Source organism: Serinus canaria, chromosome 10 (genome assembly GCF_022539315.1).
Source record: "Serinus canaria isolate serCan28SL12 chromosome 10, serCan2020, whole genome shotgun sequence".
In the NCBI taxonomy this organism is placed as follows: domain Eukaryota; kingdom Metazoa; phylum Chordata; class Aves; order Passeriformes; family Fringillidae; genus Serinus; species Serinus canaria.
Genome location: NC_066324.1, coordinates 337002 through 355278, shown reverse-complemented (window position 1 = coordinate 355278; position 18277 = coordinate 337002). Strand labels below are relative to the sequence as shown.

Sequence of the window (18277 nt, the reverse complement as noted above, 5' to 3'; positions counted from 1 at the left end):
TATGTGTATATATACACACTTGTATGTATGTATTTTTTTTTCTTTTGAAGCTACAAGAATAATTTCCCATCTTTAGTTATTTAGGAAGAAATGGCCCCTGTGACCCAGGACAGAAAGGCTGCCTGCTTTTTTGGTCATGACAGCTTTTGGGTTTACCCTGGAAGCAGGGGCAGCAGCCAGAGCTGAGGCTCAGCAGAGGCTGACCCCGGCCAGCCCCTTCCTCACTTCCCTGTGTCACAACGACTTCCAGGCAGAAGGATGCAAAGCAGGTTTTGTCTTTTCTCTTGAGTGCCAATAGGTAAAATATGTTAATATGAAATAACTAACTACCCTCTCTTTGAACTATCCCAAGGACAGTTTTAAAGAAAACACAGAGGATTGCTGATGAATCCGTATCAGTTAAGGAGGAAAGCAGCAAGGTTCCGAGGCCAGGAGCGTTGCCAGTGTCATGTCCCTGCCACCTTGTGACAAGGTGCACAGCTGCAAAGCCCCAAAGCCTGCAAGCCCTGGAGCTGTCACATGGATGGACCTGGTTCTCTTCCTGGATGCCCAAAGGGAAACCTGAGGGCAGGTGTCCACCCCGAGGGTGCACACAGAGCCCCGGGCAGGGATGGACTCACTGACTGCTCTCTGGGGACGAGACCCTCCCTGCAGGTGACACCGGCTTGTCCCCTCCCTGTGGGACAGGGACCTCCAATGTCTATGACCAGCCTCCTTTTGTCAGCATCCAGGTGTTGTGTTAGAGCCAGAGGGGTAAGGCTTTTCAGAACAATAGGATCCTTTAGGTTGGAAAAGCCTTCTAAGGTCCCTGAGCCCAGCTGTTGCCCCAGCACTGCCAAGCCCCTCCCAAATCAGGTCCCTAAACACCACATCTGGACACCCTTGAAATGTCTCCAGGGATGGGGGCTTCCCTGGGCAGCCTGCTCCTAGGCCTGACCACCCTTTCAGTGAAGAAATTTTTCCTCAAATCCAACCTAAGCCTTCCCTGCTGCAACTTGAGGCCATTTCCTTTTGTCACGCCACTTCTTACTTGGGAGATCTCGGTACTTAAACCTTACCTGCTTGTTCCCTAGGAGGTCTCTGGCTTGGCTGGATGAGAGGAGAAACACTCCCAGCACAGGAAGGGGAGCTCAGGAGGTCCCACACCAAGGCAGGGGGAGCGGCAGTCCTCACCAGAGCTCACACATCAGCTCTCAGTGCTTGGCTCTGCTTTTTCTCCCAGGCAGATCTCTGCAGAGGTCCTCAAAACTGGCTGTTTGGAAGAGGGACGAAAAATAGGTTAGCCAAGCTTTTTATCCAGACTTATCTGATGTCTTTGCCTGCTTTGCCTCTTTCTGACTTCCTTCTGCTAAGAAAACAGCTGCCTTTGGACTTCTAGGGGAAACTTTCAGGTAACGCTTGAAAAGGAACTACAGAAAAGTAGTTCCTCATTTTTAAAGACTCAGACGAGAAGATAGATAATTACAGCTTCTCCATCCCCACTTTCTGCAGAGCTGGCAGGCACCAGGCCAGCTCTGCTCCTCCTTCATTTTGTTCCCAAACCTGCCAGAAGAACTGAAGGCTGCTTTGGTGTTCCATTGCTCTACTTTTCCTGAAAAAATATCTCTCAGTGCTGCTATCCCTCCATGGGAAGGGCCTTTCTGTCTCACACACTCGGTGACACGAGGCTGCACGAAGCTGCAGCAGCCTCTGCTCCAGGTGGGAAGGGCTTTCTTCCTCCTCTGGCACCTGGCTGGCAGAGATGCTGGGGCTGCCCCGTGCCTGGAAGTGTTCAAGGCCCATTGGTGTTCTGGCATGAGGCTCTGAGCAAGCTGCTCTAGGGAAAAATGTCCCTGCCCATGGCAGGAGGCTTGGAATGAGGTGATTTTTAGAGCCCCTTTCACATGATTCTGTGAACTCAAAAAACCTGGGGAATAAACCAGTAAAGGTCGCCAAATACATTAAAGCCCAATTGATCCAATACTCACCAGCCCATCCGGCCAAAGGTCAGAGCTCTCTGTCCACCGAGGACACGGCAAGAAGCAAGGACCTTTCACCCACTCTCCGACACGGACCTGAGAAACCAGAGAGAAGTTCAGAGACAGGGAGCCGGAGGGACAAGACGGGCGAGTGGCCCGACCTTTCAAAGACGGCGGCAGAAAGGGCGGGGAGCACCCGGCCCCGCTCCGTCTCCTGCACCGCCTGCACACCGCCCCGGCACCGCCCCGCCGTCGCGTGCACCGCCTGGAGAGGGGCGCGCACGGGGGTCGGGGAGTGCAGCCCTGTTCCGACTCCTCTAGCCCGGCCCCCGCCGCTGCCCCCGGCCCGCTGCGACGGCGCCTCCGCTGCCTGCCGAAACCGGCCCCGCCGGGCCGCGTCGCCCCCCCGCGCCATTCTTCTCAGCCATCGTGTCCCTTCGCGCTCCCGAATCCCTTTCTCCCCTCCCCTCTATTTAAGGGGCACCGCCCCGCCCGCCGCTCGCCGCCACCCCTCGCTCGGCAGCCGTCCTTCCCCCGCCCCCCGGCACCGGGAGGCGACGGGACCTTTCGGGAACTTCGATTTACCCCCGCCCTTTGTGCCGCCATGTTGAGAAGGTCAAGCGAGTCCACGACATCCGCGATACGCCACTCCCAACACGGTGACCAAACGAGGCCCCCCCTGGACCGAGTGAGGCGTTTACGTAGATGCCTGTCAGAAACTATCAAAATTACAACTGCCCGCGACGCTCCTGAGCCGACAGCCCGTGTTCGCGGCGTTTGAAACGCTACAAAAAAATCCTTCTGGGGCCGTGCCGGCGATGGGTTGTGTTCAGGCAATCGGTTAGACGGGCCGCAGGTCTTCTATTTCCCGCCCTTTTTGCCGCCATTTTGAGAAGGTCAGAGAAAGTCCGCGACATTCGCATGTCGCCACTCCCAACATGGTGGCAAAACGAGCCCGTCCTCCCCCCCCCGGACCGACTGAGGCGTTCACTCAGATGCCTGTCAGAAACCGGCCAAATTACGCTTGCCCGCCGCGCCACTGATCCCAAGCCCGTGTCCGAGGCACTTGAAACGCCACAGAAAATCCCGTAAGAGCCGGGCTGGCTCCGGGGTACCGTGCAGGCAGTCTGGTTAGACGGACTGCAGGTCCTCATGTTTCCCGCCCTTTTTGCCGCCACCTAGAGAAGGTCAAGCCAGTCCGCGACATCTGCCACACGCCACTCCCAACATGGCGACCGCGGGGGCTGCCTGTAGGCGCAGGCGTGCAGTACCGCGCTCTGCCCACAAGGCGGCAGCACCGCCGCACACCCCAGCCGGGGGCAGCCGCGTGCCTCGGGACTGCGGACAGGGAAGGCGGCGAAAGAGAACAGGGGCGGCCCCCGCCAAAACTCCTCTGAAATAAATGCCAAAAAATAACCCCGGAAAAAACCCAAAAAACCTGTCACTATAGGAACAAAAACAAAGACGCCTTTCTTTTAAATAACACTTAAATATATTTTATATTTGTATTTTTCAAATTTACATTTATTTTGATATTTATAATGTATATTGATGTATAATTTGATTTATAATCCATATTGCATCTATTACTATTTCTATATTTCTATTTCTATTTCTATACATATCTTTATATAGTGGTTATATATTTCTTTATTTAGATTTATATTTCTATAATGATTAAATTATTTAAAATAGAACCCCTCCACTACCCAAATAAAAGCCAAAAAGAACCCCTTTCTTTTAAACAGTATTTATTTTTTAAAATTTATATTTTTCATGTTTATATTCACATCTAAAAAGTATAGTGAAGTATAGTGGAATTTTTTATTCTATATTACATCTCTTCCTATTATTTATATTTGTTCATATTTTGTATTTTTATATATATCTTTTTATATTGATTTTATATTTCTATATTTATAACGATATAAAAATAAAATATATATGAATATTTTTTAAAACAAAACCCTTGCATCTAACCAAATTAAAAACAAAAACCTCTTTCTTTTAAATTATATTTAAATATTTTCATATCTATATTTTTAATTATATTATGCACATTTTCTTATTTAGTTTATATCGGTGTATTAAATCTATTAACATACATAATATGCATCATTATCTAATAATATAATTTATTATTTATATTATATATCATATGTACTGCTAATACTTACATTATTTTAAAATTATAATTTTATATATATTGGTGTTCATATGATATATTTCATTTCTTTATTTATATTTATAATTTTATAATAAAAACTGCCGGCTACCATATAAAAACCAAACAATACCTTTATTTGAAAGTATATTTTAATCTTTTTAGATTTATATTTTTGATATTTAAATTCTTAAGCGGTTGTATACTATATTATAATATATTCACTATATTATATTACTATATTATATTATATTTAGTGTTATATGTGCTATATTTAGATATGTAATATATATGATATATAAAAAGATACATACAGTAAAATTTGTATTATGTATTGTATCGATTTCTATTATTTTGTATTTATTTATATTTACATACATCGTATGTAAATGTATATAATTATACACATTGCATATATTTATATAATTTACTTACAATATTTTTCCCCTTCCATTTGAAATAGAACGCAGGGATTCCCTGTCACCCCTGTGATACCCGTAACAGCCCGGAAAAGGCAGGCTTTCCTTCAATCAACACCCTTAAAACCACAAGTGAAGGGGGATCTTCCCAAGTTCAAACACAGACAATAATAGAGGAGTAGCTGCTTTCCTCTCCTTAATTTCTTTTGTCCTTATAGGCTCCATTTTTATTGCCCTCTGGGCTTTATTCTCCGGCACCCCGAGCCCTGCGGCTGCGGGGGAAAGAAGGAAAGAGGGGACGGGAGGAGAGGAGGCATGGCAGGGGATGGGAAAGGGCAGGGAGGGAGCTCGGGCTGTGGAGGAAAGCGGGGGGGAAGGGAAAGGCTGGGAGGTAGGGACAGGCGGGGAATCCTCCCTAAGCCCCGGCTTCATCCCGAGCCCGCCCCGGCTCCGTCCCGAGCCCGCCCCGACTGCACCCCGAGCCCGCCCCGGCTCCGTCCCGGCTCGACCCGGAGCCCGCCCCGGCGCCCCGCCCTGCACGGAATGCTGCGCTCGGTGGAGCTCGGCTATTATCGGCTGCATTCGACTCTTCGGCGGAGTTCGCCTCGGCCGAACTCGGAGCCGCTCTGTGTGTTCGGCGCAGCTCGATGCGGCTGAACTCGGAGCCGCTCGCTCCGTTCGGCTCAGCTCGGCGCGGCTCGGCTCGGCTCCCGAAAGAAGCCTAAACCTAAAGAAAAAGTTATGCTTCTGTTTCAACAAAAAACAAACTACACGAGATTCCTACTCACTGTGTCAAACCTTATTTAAAACACAAGAAAAAAAACCCACGATAAACAATTCCACAACCAAAACAAAACATATAAGTGACACTAAAACCACACATCCAAAACCAGTGTTTATTGGTCACCAATCCTAAAAATCCATTTTCTACATACTATGTTAGCATACCTCCTAATACCTAACTTTATCCCTCACAAACTTTAAATTGTGAATCAAAACATCCTATATATAAAAATTCTTAAAATACAATTTATGCACTCTTACACAAATTACAGTTAAACCACAATTAAATTACTAAAATCATTACCAAAAAATACTTGTATAATATTTAGTTACAAAAAAAAACCAAGCAAAAACCCACAAACCCACAAAGAAGTTACCTCAAAGTATAAAAAAATTATAATTTAAAACAATTAACACTACTAAGACTCAACATAAAAAAACCCACCCGTAATCACTTGAACACAAATTTACTTCTCAGTGTCAGTTCCCATGACGAACTGGGTCTGTTGGCCAGTTGCTGAGGGGATCTCAGCATAATACCAGTGGACCGCCTGAAGCACACAAAGGAGATGGAGGCTGAGAAATGCAGCAGAAATTGAGACCTGCGCAATGACGACTGCTTCCATCCAGGGGAAGGGTTCTCACCTTGCCCACTTACCTTGGCTGCTCATATCCAGCTTTATTTCCTAAAAAAAAGGCAAAGAACAATGCTGTAAACACACAGTCACCATTGATGCTTCCCCTGCAAAGGCAAATGGTGACTGATCCTTTGAGCACCGCAGCACCGTGCGACTTTACCGGGCCTAAGACTGTACCTCTTGCACATTCCCACCTCCAAAGCTGCCGCTCAAAAGGCACTCCCAGCACCTCGCTTTCGTCCCCTCTGTGTGTCATAGCGCTCGACTTATCTCTTGAATGTCCGGAGTTGAGAATCCGAGTCTGGTACCAAGGGAGGCCGCCTCACCTGCTAGGAATTTCCTGCAGCCACCGGGTTCTGGTCCCTTGCTCAGCAACAATCAGCAACACCAAATATCATTACATCATCTTAGCGGCAGAACGGCAAAAGCCCAGCCCAACAAGTCTCCTACTCACCCTTCTACTAAGAACACCCAGCTCCTCGGGCAGCACGCTGCAGCTGCACGATTCTCCAACTTCAAAGGGCAGCATCTTGGTTTTGGCTCCAGCTCTGCAACACTTGAGCCCCCCCCCCGGAGGGTCTCTAAGGCCATGCCAGCATCGATATCCCAGCCCCACCATGATTTCAGCTCCAGTCCAACAATCCCCAGACACTGTACTAGACCCTGCATAAGTTCACCTCAATGCCAAGAGCCCCATTAACAGGCATAGTATCATTTCCATTTCCATTCACTGTCCCAGCCCCACACTACACTTCCCAGCCCCACAGCGAATTCCGGTTGATCCCTAGAGGCACCACCACAAACCAAGGCAATAGCCTGGCATCAACAGGTTTTTCAGGTGCAAGTTTGCAGCCCCCTTTTCCTGTCCACACAACCTATATTAGTTTCACCATAGCAGGGGCCAACAGTGGTTTTGGAAGAAGAAGACCACTGTCCCTGTGGCAGCCCTATAGTTCCCATGCCGTGTTCAGCCCCGATCCCAGACAGGCAATGACGACTCCAGGCCCAGTGATTTCATCCCTTACAGCACTTGACCCACAAGCTTTATTTCACTGCCAGCTCTCTTCTTCCAGCTCCAGCTGCGCCGTTCTCCAGCTTCAAAGGGCAGCATCTGGGTCTTGGCTCCAGATCTGCAATATTTCAGCTCCCCCAAGGGTTTCTATGGCCATGCCAGCATCAATATCCCAGCCCCATCGTGATTTCAGCTGTATCTCAACATTCCCCAGGCACTGTGAGAGACCCTGCATAAGTTTACCTCAATGCCAACAGCCCCATTACCAGCTCTAGTATCTTTTCCATTTCCATTCAATCTCCCAGCCCTGCAGTCCACTTCCCAGCCCCAAGCAATTTCTGCTGGATCCCTAGAAGTGCCATCACAAACCTAGGCAATAGCCTGGCATCAACAGGCTTTTCAGGGGCAAGTTTGCAGCCCCCTTTTTCCCTCCACACAATCTATTTTACTATCACCATAGCATGGGCCCACAGTGGTTTTGGCAGAAGAAGACCACTGTCCCTGTGGCAGCCCTATGGTTCCCATGCCGTGTTCAGCCCCAGTCGCAGCCAGGCAATGACGACTCCAGGCCCAGTGATTTCAGCCCTTTCAGCTCTTGACCCACAAGCTTTATTTCACTGCCAGCTCTCTTCTTCCAGCTCCAGCTGCATGATTCCCCAGCTTCAAAGGGCAGCATCTGGGTCATGGCTCCAACACTTGATCTCCCCCCAAGGGTTTCTAAGGTCACGCCAGCATCAATATCCCAGCCCCACCGTGATTTCAGCTGCAGCTCAACATTCCCCAGACATTCTGCCCGCCCCTGCATAAGTTTACCTCGATGCCAACAGCCCCATTAACAGGCGTAGTATCTTTTCCATTTCCATTCAATGTCCCAACCCCGCAGTCCACTTCCCAGCCCCACAGCGATTTCTGCTGGATCCCTAGAGGCACCACCACAAAGCTAGGCAATAGCCTGGCATCAATGGGCTTTTCAGGCGGAAGGTTGCAGCCCCCTTTTCCGCTCCACACAACCTATATTAGTTTCACCATAGCATGGGCCCACAGTGGTTTTGGCAGAAGAAGACCACTGTCCCTGTGGCAGCCCTATGGCTCCCATGCCGTGTTCAGCCCCGATCCCAGACAGGCAATGACGACTCCAGGCCCAGTGATTTCAGCCCTTTCAGCTCTTGACCCACAAGCTTTATTTCACTGCCAGCTCGCTTCTTCCAGCTCCAGCTGCACCATTCTCCAGGTTCAAAGAGCAGCATCTTAGCTTTGGCTCCAGATCTGCAACATTTCAGCTCCCCCTAAGGGTCTCTAAGGCCATGCCAGCATCAATATCCCAGCACCACTGTGATTTCAACTGCAGCACAACAATTCCCAGGCACTGTGAGAGACCCTGCAGAAGTTTACACAGTGTAGGCACACAGCCCCATCACCAGGTCTGATATCTTTTCCATTTCCATTCAATCTCCCAGCCTCACAGCTATTTCTGCTGGATCCCTAGAGGCGCCACCACAAAGCTAGGCAATAGACTGGCATTGACAGGCTTTTCAGGCGCAAATTTGCAATCCCCTTTTTCGCTCCACACAATCTATTTTACTATCACCATAGCATGGGCCCACAGTGGTTTTGGCAGAAGAAGACCACTGTCCCTGTGGCAGCCCTATGGTTCCCATGCCGTGTTCAGCCCCGATCCCAGACAGGCAATGATGACTCCAGGCCCAGTGATTTCAGCCCTTTCAGCTCTTGACCCACAAGCTTTATTTCACTGCCAGCTCGCTTCTTCCAGCGCCAGCTGCGCCATTCTCCAGCTTCAAAGAGCAGCATCTGGGTCATGGCTCCAACACTTGATCTCCATCCTGAGGGTCTCTAAGGCCATGCCAGCATCAATATCCCAGCCCCACCGTGATTTCAGCTGCAGCTCAATAATCCCCAGACACTCTGCCCTCCCCTGCAGAAGTTTACCTCAATGCCAACAGCATTGAGGCATAGTATCTTTCCCATTAACAGGCATAGTATCTTTTCCATTTCTATTCAATGTGCCAACCCCACAGTCCACTTCCCAGCCCCACAGCGATTTCTGCTGGATCCCTAGAAGTGCCATCACAAACCTAGGCAATATATTGGCATCAACGGGCTTTTCCGGCACAAGTTTGCAGCCCCCTTTTTCGCTCCACACAATCTATTTTACTACCACCATAGCATGAGCCCACAGTGGTTTTGGCAGAAGAAGACCACTGTCCCTGTGGCAGCCCTATGGTTCCCATGCCGTATTCAGCCCCAGTCACAGCCAGGCAATGACGACTCCAGGCCCAGTGATTTCAGCCCTTTCAGCTCTTGACCCACAAGCTTTATTTCACTGCCAGCTCTCTTCTTCCAGCTCCAGCTGCACGATTCCCCAGCTTCAAAGGGCAGCATCTGGGTCATGGCTCCAACACTTGATCTCCATCCTGAGGGTCTCTAAGGCCATGCCAGCATCAATATCCCAGCACCACTGTGATTTCAGATGCAGCTCAACAATCCCCAGGCACTGTGAGAGACCCTGCATAAGTTTACCTTTAGGCACACAGCCCCATCACCAGGTCTAGTATCTTTTCCATTTCCATTCAATCTCCCAGCCCCACAGCGATTTCTGATCGATCCCTAGAGGCGGCACCACAAACCTAGGCAAACCACTGGCATCAACGGGCTTTTCAGGTGCAAGTTTGCAGCCCCCTTTTGCACTGCACAGAGCAGGCCCACAGTGGTTTTGGCAGAAGAAGACCACTGTCCCTTTGGCAGCCCTATGGTTCCCATGCCGTGTTCAGCCCCGATCCCAGACAGGCAATGATGACTCCAGGCCCAGTGATTTCAGCCCTTTCAGCTCTTGACCCACAAGCTTTATTTCACTGCCAGCTCTCTTCTTCCAGCTCCAGCTGCGCCATTCTCCAGCTTCAAAGAGCAGCATCTTAGCTTTGGCTCCAGATCTGCAACATTTCAGCTCCCCCTAAGGGTCTCTAAGGCCATGCCAGCATCAATATCCCAGCACCACTGTGATTTCAGATGCAGCTCAACAATCCCCAGGCACTGTGAGAGACCCTGCATAAGTTTACCTTTAGGCACACAGCCCCATCACCAGGTCTAGTATCTTTTCCATTTCCATTCAATCTCCCAGCCCCACAGCGATTTCTGATCGATCCCTAGAGGCGCGACCACCAACCTAGGCAATACCCTGGCATCAACGGGCTTTTCAGGCGCAAGGTTGCAGCCCACTTTTCCTCTCCACACAACCTTATCTAGTTTCTGTCACAATATGCAGCCACTTAATCCATGTCACAGGCCTGCTGTGATTTTGGCAGAAGAACACTACTGTCCCTGTTCCAGCCCTATGGTTCCTACAGCGTGTTCAGCCCCAAACCCAGAGAGGCAATGATGAGTCCAGGCCCAGTGATTTCAGCCCTTTCAGCTCTTGACCCACAAGCTTTATTTCACTGCCAGCTCTCTTCTTCCAGCTGCAGCTGCGCCATTCTCCAGCTTCAAGGGGCAGCATCTTGGCCTTGACTCCAGCTCTGCAACACTCTGCTCCCACTCCAAGGTCGCCAAGGCCACGGCAGCATCAATACCCCAGCCCCACTGTGATTTCAGCTCCAACCCAACAATCCCCATATAGCGTGCCAGCCCTTGCCTAAGTTCACCTCAATGGCCACAGTCCCATTTACAGGACTAGTATCTTTTCCATTTTCACTCCAAGTCCCAGCATCGCAGTCCACTTTCTAGCCCCACAGTGATCTGCGCTTGATCCCTAAAGGTGCCATCAGAGACCTAGGCAATATCCCGGCATTGACAGGCTTTTCAGGTGCAAGGTAGCAGCCCACTTTTCCTCTCCACACAATGGACCCGCAGTGGTTTTGGCAGAAGAACACTACTGTCCCTGTGCCAGCCCTATGTTTCCTCCGGCGTGTTCAGCCCCAAACCCAGAGAGGCAATGATGAGTCCAGGCCCAGTGATTTCAGCCCTTTCAGCTCTTGACCCACAAGCTTTATTTCACTGCCAGCTCTCTTCTTCCAGCTGCAGGTGAGCCCTTCTCCAGCTTCAAAGGGCAGCATCTTGGCCTTGGCTCCAGCTCTGCAACACTTGAGCTCCTACCCGAGGGTTTCTAAGGCCACGGCAGCATCAATATCCCAGCCCCACCGTGATTTCAGCTCCAGCCCAATAATCCCCAGATAGTGTGTCAGCCCGTGCATAAGTTCACCTCGATGGCCACAGCCCCATTTACAGGTCAAGTATCTTTTCCATTTTCATTCAAGGTCCCAGCCTCACAGTCCACTTCCCAGCCCCACAGTGATTTTTGGCTCCATCCCAGGAGGCACCATCACAGCTCTAGGCCATATCCTGCTATCGATGGGACTTTCTGGCACTAGGTTGCAGCCCCCTTTTCCTCTCCATGCAATGTATTCTACTTTCACCATAGCAAGGTCCCACAGTGATTTCGGTGGAAGAACGCCAGCTCAACAATGCCCAGACACGGAGCCAGCCCCTGCATAAGTTCAGCTTAATGGCCACAGCCCTCATTTACAGGTCTAATATCTTTTCCATTTTCAGTCCAAGTGCCAGCCCCTCAGTCCAATTCCCAGCCCCACAGTGACATCCGCTCGGTCCCTAGATGTGCCATCACAGACCCAGGCAATATCGTGGCATCGACGGGGTTTTCAGGTGCAAGGTTGCAGCGCCCTTTTCCTCTCCACACGACGTATTTTACTTTCACCATAGCAAGGCCCCACAGTGATTTCGGCGGAAGAACACCAGCCCAACAATGCCCAGACAAGGAGCCAGCCCCTGCATAAGTTCAGCTCAATGGCCACAGCCCTCATTTACAGGTCGAGTATCTTTTCCATTTTCATGCCAAGTGCCAGCCCCTCAATCCAATTTTCAGCCCCACAGTGACGTCCGCTCAATCCCTAGAGGTGCCATCACAGACCCAGGCAATATGTTGCTATTGACGGGACTTTCAGGTGCTAGGTTGCAGCCCCCTTTTCCTCTCCACACAACCTATTCTAATTTTCTGTCACAATACCCAGCCCTTTCATCCATGTCAGAGGCTTAAGGATGTTTTGACGCAATCAGACTACAGTCCCTGTGCCAGCCCTATGGTTCCAGTGCCATGTTTAGCCCCGATCCTAGATACGCCACGATTTTGTCTCTCGCCCCACGCTCCCTAGGCAGTGTGACAGATTCTGCCTGTTTTTGTCTCAATTTCAAGAGCCCCATTCTCAGCTTTATAGTTTCTTTTCCATTTTCGTTTCAAGTTGAAGTCCCGCAATCCCCTTCCCAGCCGCACAGTGATTTCCACTAGATCTCTCGAGGCGCAGTAGGGCAGCAGGTAGTATCCTCTCGTCGACAGAGTATTTAGGCACAAGGCTGTAGCCCCCTTTTCTGTTCCATACAACCTATTCTACTTTCAGTCAGAACACCCAACACCAGCATAGGTATAAGAGGCCTACATAGAGTTTAGCACATAAATCCTACAATCTCCATTAGCCCTACAGTTCCCATCCCTTGTGCAGTTTCAATCCCAACCCCACAGTTCCCCTTTCCCAGCCCCAGGGATTTCAGCTATTGACTCACAAGCTTTATTTCTCTGCCAGCTCTCTCCTTCCATCTCTAGCTGCGTCAGGCAAATCTGCTCCAGGTTGAGACAACTGGGTTTTGGATTTGGGAGCAGTTGTGAGGTTTTACATCCAGGTCCAGAAACACCATTCTCACCCCATTCTGGCAGATGTTATTGTGAGTATCCCTTTGAGCAGCGATTGATCCTGCAGCACTGCATTCCCCACCCTGGCCCCAGTGATTTCAGCTCCAGTCCCACAAGCTTTATTTCACTGCCAGCTCTTCTGTTCCACTTCCCCCTCAACATCTCCCCAGCAGTGCCACATAATGCTACTTGTGCTCCTCAGGGCAGGATCTTTGTTTTAGCTCTAGCTCTGTATGGTTTGAGCTCAGTCACAGCCCTTACAGCAATTTCAGCTCCGACCATGGAGTTCACCTCCCAGCTCCACATTCCCTATCCCAAGCCCACCGGGGTTTTACCCCAAACCCTACCATATTTCTGTCTCCTCCAGCTCTGCTGCCTCAGCTCCAGCTCCTCTGCTTTCTACTGCCTGCAGCTAAAAGCTGCTTCTGCTTCTCACTGCAGCTTGGGGCTGTTGATAAGGTCACAAATCAGTTACTGCCATCATTTCAATGTCTCTAGACGCTGTCCCACCCACCCTAATGGGATCCCAACTGTGGGGACACTTGAGGCCTGAAGCCCAACATCTACCTTCCCCCTCACCCTAGGCCTCAGCCCAGCAACTGCACAAAGACCCCCTCACCTCCCCCCAGGCAGCTCCAGGGGCTGGGAATAGCCACTGGACTCGTGCTCCCCCATCCCAAACGGCACCCTTGGGCTGGTTCTTGGGCCCTCGAACCCTCTGAGTCCCCACACACTCAGCCTCTGCTTGGTACCACGGGGCAGGGGCTGGGAACCCCCAGGCATGTCCTGCTGGCCCTGCACTGCTGCACTGTGCCCTTCTCCCATGGCATTTATCCAGCCCCAGCATTTCTACTGCTCCACATTGTTTCGGGCCTGACTCATGCCAAAGTCCTTATTCCACATCCTGGGGCTTTATATCCCCACTGATCTCACAACTGGTGTTTCAGCCCCAGTCCCACAACCCTTACTGAACTAACATCAAGTATCTAGTAAAGAAAACAAATCTAACAAAGAAAAAAGTAGTAATACGAGCAAACTAATAAAACAACGCAACAAAGAAAGAAATCATTGTTATTACAAGTAAAAACAAAATAAAGTAATAAAAAATGCAAAAAAACAGTTTTATTCCCGGTATTCTGAACGTTACTTTAAATCCAAAAATCACGAAATGTCTAGTTCCCAGCCCGCAGTACCAGCAGCTGGTCCCCGCCTGCACCACTCCAGGCGCCACACCAGCCCCCGGCTACCCGAACCGCGCAGGGTGTGGCGGTAAGAACTGGACAGCGCCAGCCCACAAATACTGCCGCCGACGTCGCATCTGTGCTCACCGGCGCTCCCCGGCTCAGCTGCCGCGAGGGTCCCATCCTGGCGCAGCGCCACTCCTCCAATCACGCAATCGCACTTCCAGAGCTCGCAGCTTCACCGCCGAATTACCGCCTGGATTGCCCCAACGCACGCTATTTATCCCCCAGGGCCGGGCCAGCCAGCCAATCACAACTCGAGGCAGCGCCGGCCCCACCAATCCCAGCCCGCCCATTCCCGCGGCGCTCGGCCCCGAGACCCTCCGCGGTCTCCTCAAGCCCTGCTCGCGCCGCCGCCATTGCAGGGGCCGAGTCCGCCCGCTCCCCGCCTTCTGCCCGTTTCTCTGGGAGAAATCCCGGCAAAGACCTGAACTGGAAGCTCCCGCCCGCCCTTCCCAGCCCCAACAGCGCCTGCCGAGGCTGCGGCACCAGGGACACAGCTCCGCCGGTTCCGAAAGCGGCGGCGGCGAGAGAAGCGCCTCAGGCGTGCGAGGGAGTGGGACCAGGCAGAGGGGCCGGGCCGCGACTGAGCGGGCTGAGATTGGCGGGACCGCGTCCGGATAGAAAGGGTGTCTGTGATTGGACAGAGCGGAGAAAGGCGGGCCGGGATTGGCAGGCTTGGGAGCCGTGAGGGTGTGGCCCGTGGGAGCGTGGTGCGGAGCCCGGGCTGCTCGGAGGGCCCGGGGGCGCTCTGGGTCCCGCTCGCGAGACCCCCGTCCCCTTCTCCGGCCCTCTCTCGTGCCCAGCTCCCGGCGAAAAGACCCCCGCAGAGCCTCTGCCGGAGCGCCCCATCGGTATTTGGGGCAGGGGGCGGGGAGGGGTGTAGGCCGGGAGTGGTTTCTGGTCGCAAAGGCAGACTCTGCGACAGGAAGCAGTGGCGACATGGTGAGGAGGGGGCTCGGCAGCGGGGAGTGGGGAGGGCGTGCAGAGCCCGCTGCGGGCTCTGGGCGCCTCTTCTCCCCCAGTGCTTCCTCTTCTGCGGGGACTTGGCCTGCCCCGACCGGCCGAGATCAGCACCCTGGCCAAAGTTAAGTGCCCGCGTCTCCCTGCCCGCCCTCCGCCGGCTGCGGGCCCGCTGCTCACCCTCGTTTTCTTCCACAGTCGTCCGATATTATAGATGATAAAACAGTATTGGCTTTCACATTCATAGATTAGCTTTTTGCATCACAAGTATTTTGATATGGTACAACTTACACTTACTTTCAACTGCCTTGTATAGTGTAATATGCCAGTTTATGTATGCACTGTATGAATAGTAGTGTGATAAATATATCGTAGGCTTTAGCAAAATGTTAAAATAGAAACTAAAATACTTCTATGTAACTAACTCAGAGAGTGGTGTAAAGCAATTATTCTGTTTCTTATATCTGAAGACTGGCCCTACCAACTGGTAACAGTGACAAAAAGAGCTTAAGCATCCAGGAAGGATTTATCAACTCTTACCGGCGTTATGAGGGAGTGTGAAGCAACAGGATAAAACTACAGAAAGAAATAAAATATGTAGACCTAATTTACAGAATGTTCTGCAGCCAAGTCAGAGGTTAAAACCAAACAAGAGAGTTCCTGGAACATCAAAAACTCAAAGGAATGTTTGAATAATGTATAAGCTAATGAATATGCATGTAACCCCAGCAATGTAACCATATACAGTGAACATGATTTTAAGCTACCTCTGTGCTCTTTGGCTGTGTGCCAAAGCACCCCAGTGCTGGATTATTTTGTCCTTTTATCCTTTATTAAACTTTTAAAAATTTTAAAGAGTGAACTCTGTTTATCACATCAGTGAAACTTAAGCTGATCTGCATCCAGGTGCTGCAGGACCTGCTGGGGGAGGCCATCGAGGTAAGTGTGGAGTTACCGCAGTAGAGGCCAAGTATTTCAACACCACTATAGCATAATCAGTAGCATTAATTAATTTTGAGTTCTTCATGCAAGCCTCAGCATTAGGAATGCTACCGGCCTCTACTAGCATTAATAATATGCATAGTAAATGTTATTAGTATTAATATTTAGGTAAGAATTGTTAGTGTTAACACTGGTAGCGAGTGTGTTAGCTGGTGTTTACTGAGAAGCTCCGCTCTCCCACAGTATGACAAGATCCTGAAGCTGACCTCAGGTGCAAAGTTAGGTGAGCACTGCTGTCCTTACCACCATCCCCAGGTGGAGCCATGCTCCAGAGATGGGCAGCAGTGAGTCTGCGGATGCCTTCCCAAGGTGACAGAGCTCGCCCTCCCTCCCGTCTGCAGTCAGGGGATGTGAAGGCAACCACTGCTGTCCTCGGCTTCATCCTCTCCAGTGCAGCCAAGCACAGTATAGGCAGTGAGTCTCTGTCAAGTGGGCTGCAGCAGCTGGGACTGCCCAGAGGCAGGGGAAACCCTCAGGGTGGCACTGTGAGCCAGACCTGGTGGGATGTTGCTGGCAGTTCCGAGCCCTGCCTTCTTCACACCCGGATGGAGGGCAGGCTGCCTGCTGTGCTGTGCTCCATCACCTCTCTTCTGTGCCATCAATCCCTGGGGGCTCCTCAGGTGCTTTGGTGAGGTTTGGCAGCTGCAGGTCTGGCGTTAGCAGAAGGATTCTTCTCATCTCTCATGAGCAGAGCGTGCCAGCCAGTTATGCTGTTTTACATGTGACTGACCCACAAAACTGCAGGAGACTGAGGATTTGTAACACCTGCAGGACAGGTTCAAAAGGAACTTGGGAAAATCCTTCTGTCTTTCTCAGTCCAAAGGGACAGCAGAGCTCCCATCTGCTCACAATAATCCTCTGGAGAGTGGAACAATGTTTGTATGGAAAGATGATGGGTAAAAGGCAGAGGAAACTGAGAAGTTACATTTGTATCCTAACAGGAGTTATAACAGGACAGAAATTTTAGGGTAAAATACAGGTGCTGTTCCCAGGATGGAACTGGGTTGGCATGCTCCACGCTGCTTCCCCATACAACCATAAGCACCTGCTAAGCGGGGTGGAGTGGAATGGAGACACCACAATCAGGGTCTGCCAAAATCCTTGCAGGGGCAGGAACTTGATGGTACTTTGAAGCTGATTAACTGCATATTTGGCATATGCAGAAACACTTTCCAACCTAGTGTCTGAAGACCAATTCAGAGGAGGCACCTCTAAGTCCAAATCCAGCCAGATCTTATGTTTTTAGCACCATTCATTTAGAAGAAATCCCGTGACATTTGCATATGTAAGAGGTGATACCCCCGTTCAGACCATGGCTCCTGGGTGCCAACGATACCTCTTTTCAACAGCAAGGAAATCTGCATGCCCTATTGTCTCAAGGTCACTTTACTTGAGAGTCCCAAGACCCAAATCCAGCCAGAGTCCTAGTCCCCAGAAAATTTCTGCTATAAGAAATCTTGCAAAGTACAATTCTAGTGGAAATCCCACAGGAAACATGAGGATTCAGGCTCCAAATGGGATCTCTTTTCCACACAATGGAAAACTCAGCAAGCCCTTCTGGCAAGACCAGTTCACAGGAGGCCGACAACTCTCAAGGGCCAGGCAGATCCGACTCCACAGAATCTTTAATCTGAGAAAAATCATGTGATGTTGGTACTTTCAAAAGTCAGAATGGCACATTTAGACCCTGGCTGATGCTTCGGAGAGTGATTCTTTACACAGTAAATAAAGATTTCCATTCCAATGTCTGTAGGTCACTTTGGAGACAGCCCCTGAAATTCAAGACCAAGAAGAGCCATAGTTCCCCGCAGCTGTCATCTGGGAGGAATCCTATGACATTCATTATTCAAGAAATGGAACCCAAAATTTCAACACCTCATACACAGACGCAAAAGACTGCTGTTTTCCTGAGATAAGAAATACTTCAAACCTAACATTCAGAAAGAGTTCAGAATACACACCCAGGACAGCCATGCCCCCCAAAGTGCTGCCTCCTGGCAGATTGTCTCTATGGTAAACTGTCACACTAGAAATGTTAGGAAGCAGAATCCAAACTATGGCACAAGCACCTGTAAGGAAAAGGTACCTCTGTTCAAGAGGTAGAATAACTTCCACCCTAATGTTTCAGAGTAAGTTGACATGAGGGCCTAAGGGAGGCCAAGGCCACCTACAGCTCTATTTCCTAGAACCGCTGGTGTCAGAGGAACACTGCGATGTTTGCAGTTTTACGACTGGAAGGAAAACCGGCGCGGGGCAGCAGTACCGCTCTCTGTCCACAAGGCGGCAGCAGTACCGCCGAGCTCAGCCCGGCGCGCTTTAGGGGCGGGCAGAGAACGGAGGCAAAAGGCGCCGGAGAGCCCTTTCCATTCCCTTCAGCCCCTGCA

The 18277-nt window shown here is 50.5% G+C and overlaps 2 long non-coding RNA genes across 2 annotated transcripts in view; both read right to left on the bottom strand.

The window, feature by feature from the left end:
* Positions 1-16534, bottom strand: part of LOC127060007 (uncharacterized) — a 22974-nt gene extending 6440 nt beyond the window's left edge. The window contains exon 1 of the long non-coding RNA XR_007778452.1: positions 15810-16534. This is a non-coding gene — a long non-coding RNA (uncharacterized LOC127060007). The remainder of the gene's footprint in view (positions 1-15809) is intronic.
* LOC108964377 (uncharacterized) lies at positions 56-2630 on the bottom strand. The gene is made up of 3 exons (XR_007778451.1): positions 2523-2630; positions 1968-2054; positions 56-1252 (listed from the first exon to the last, which is right to left on the bottom strand). It is a non-coding gene; the product is annotated as an uncharacterized LOC108964377 (long non-coding RNA).
* Positions 16535-18277: the final 1743 nt, after the last annotated feature.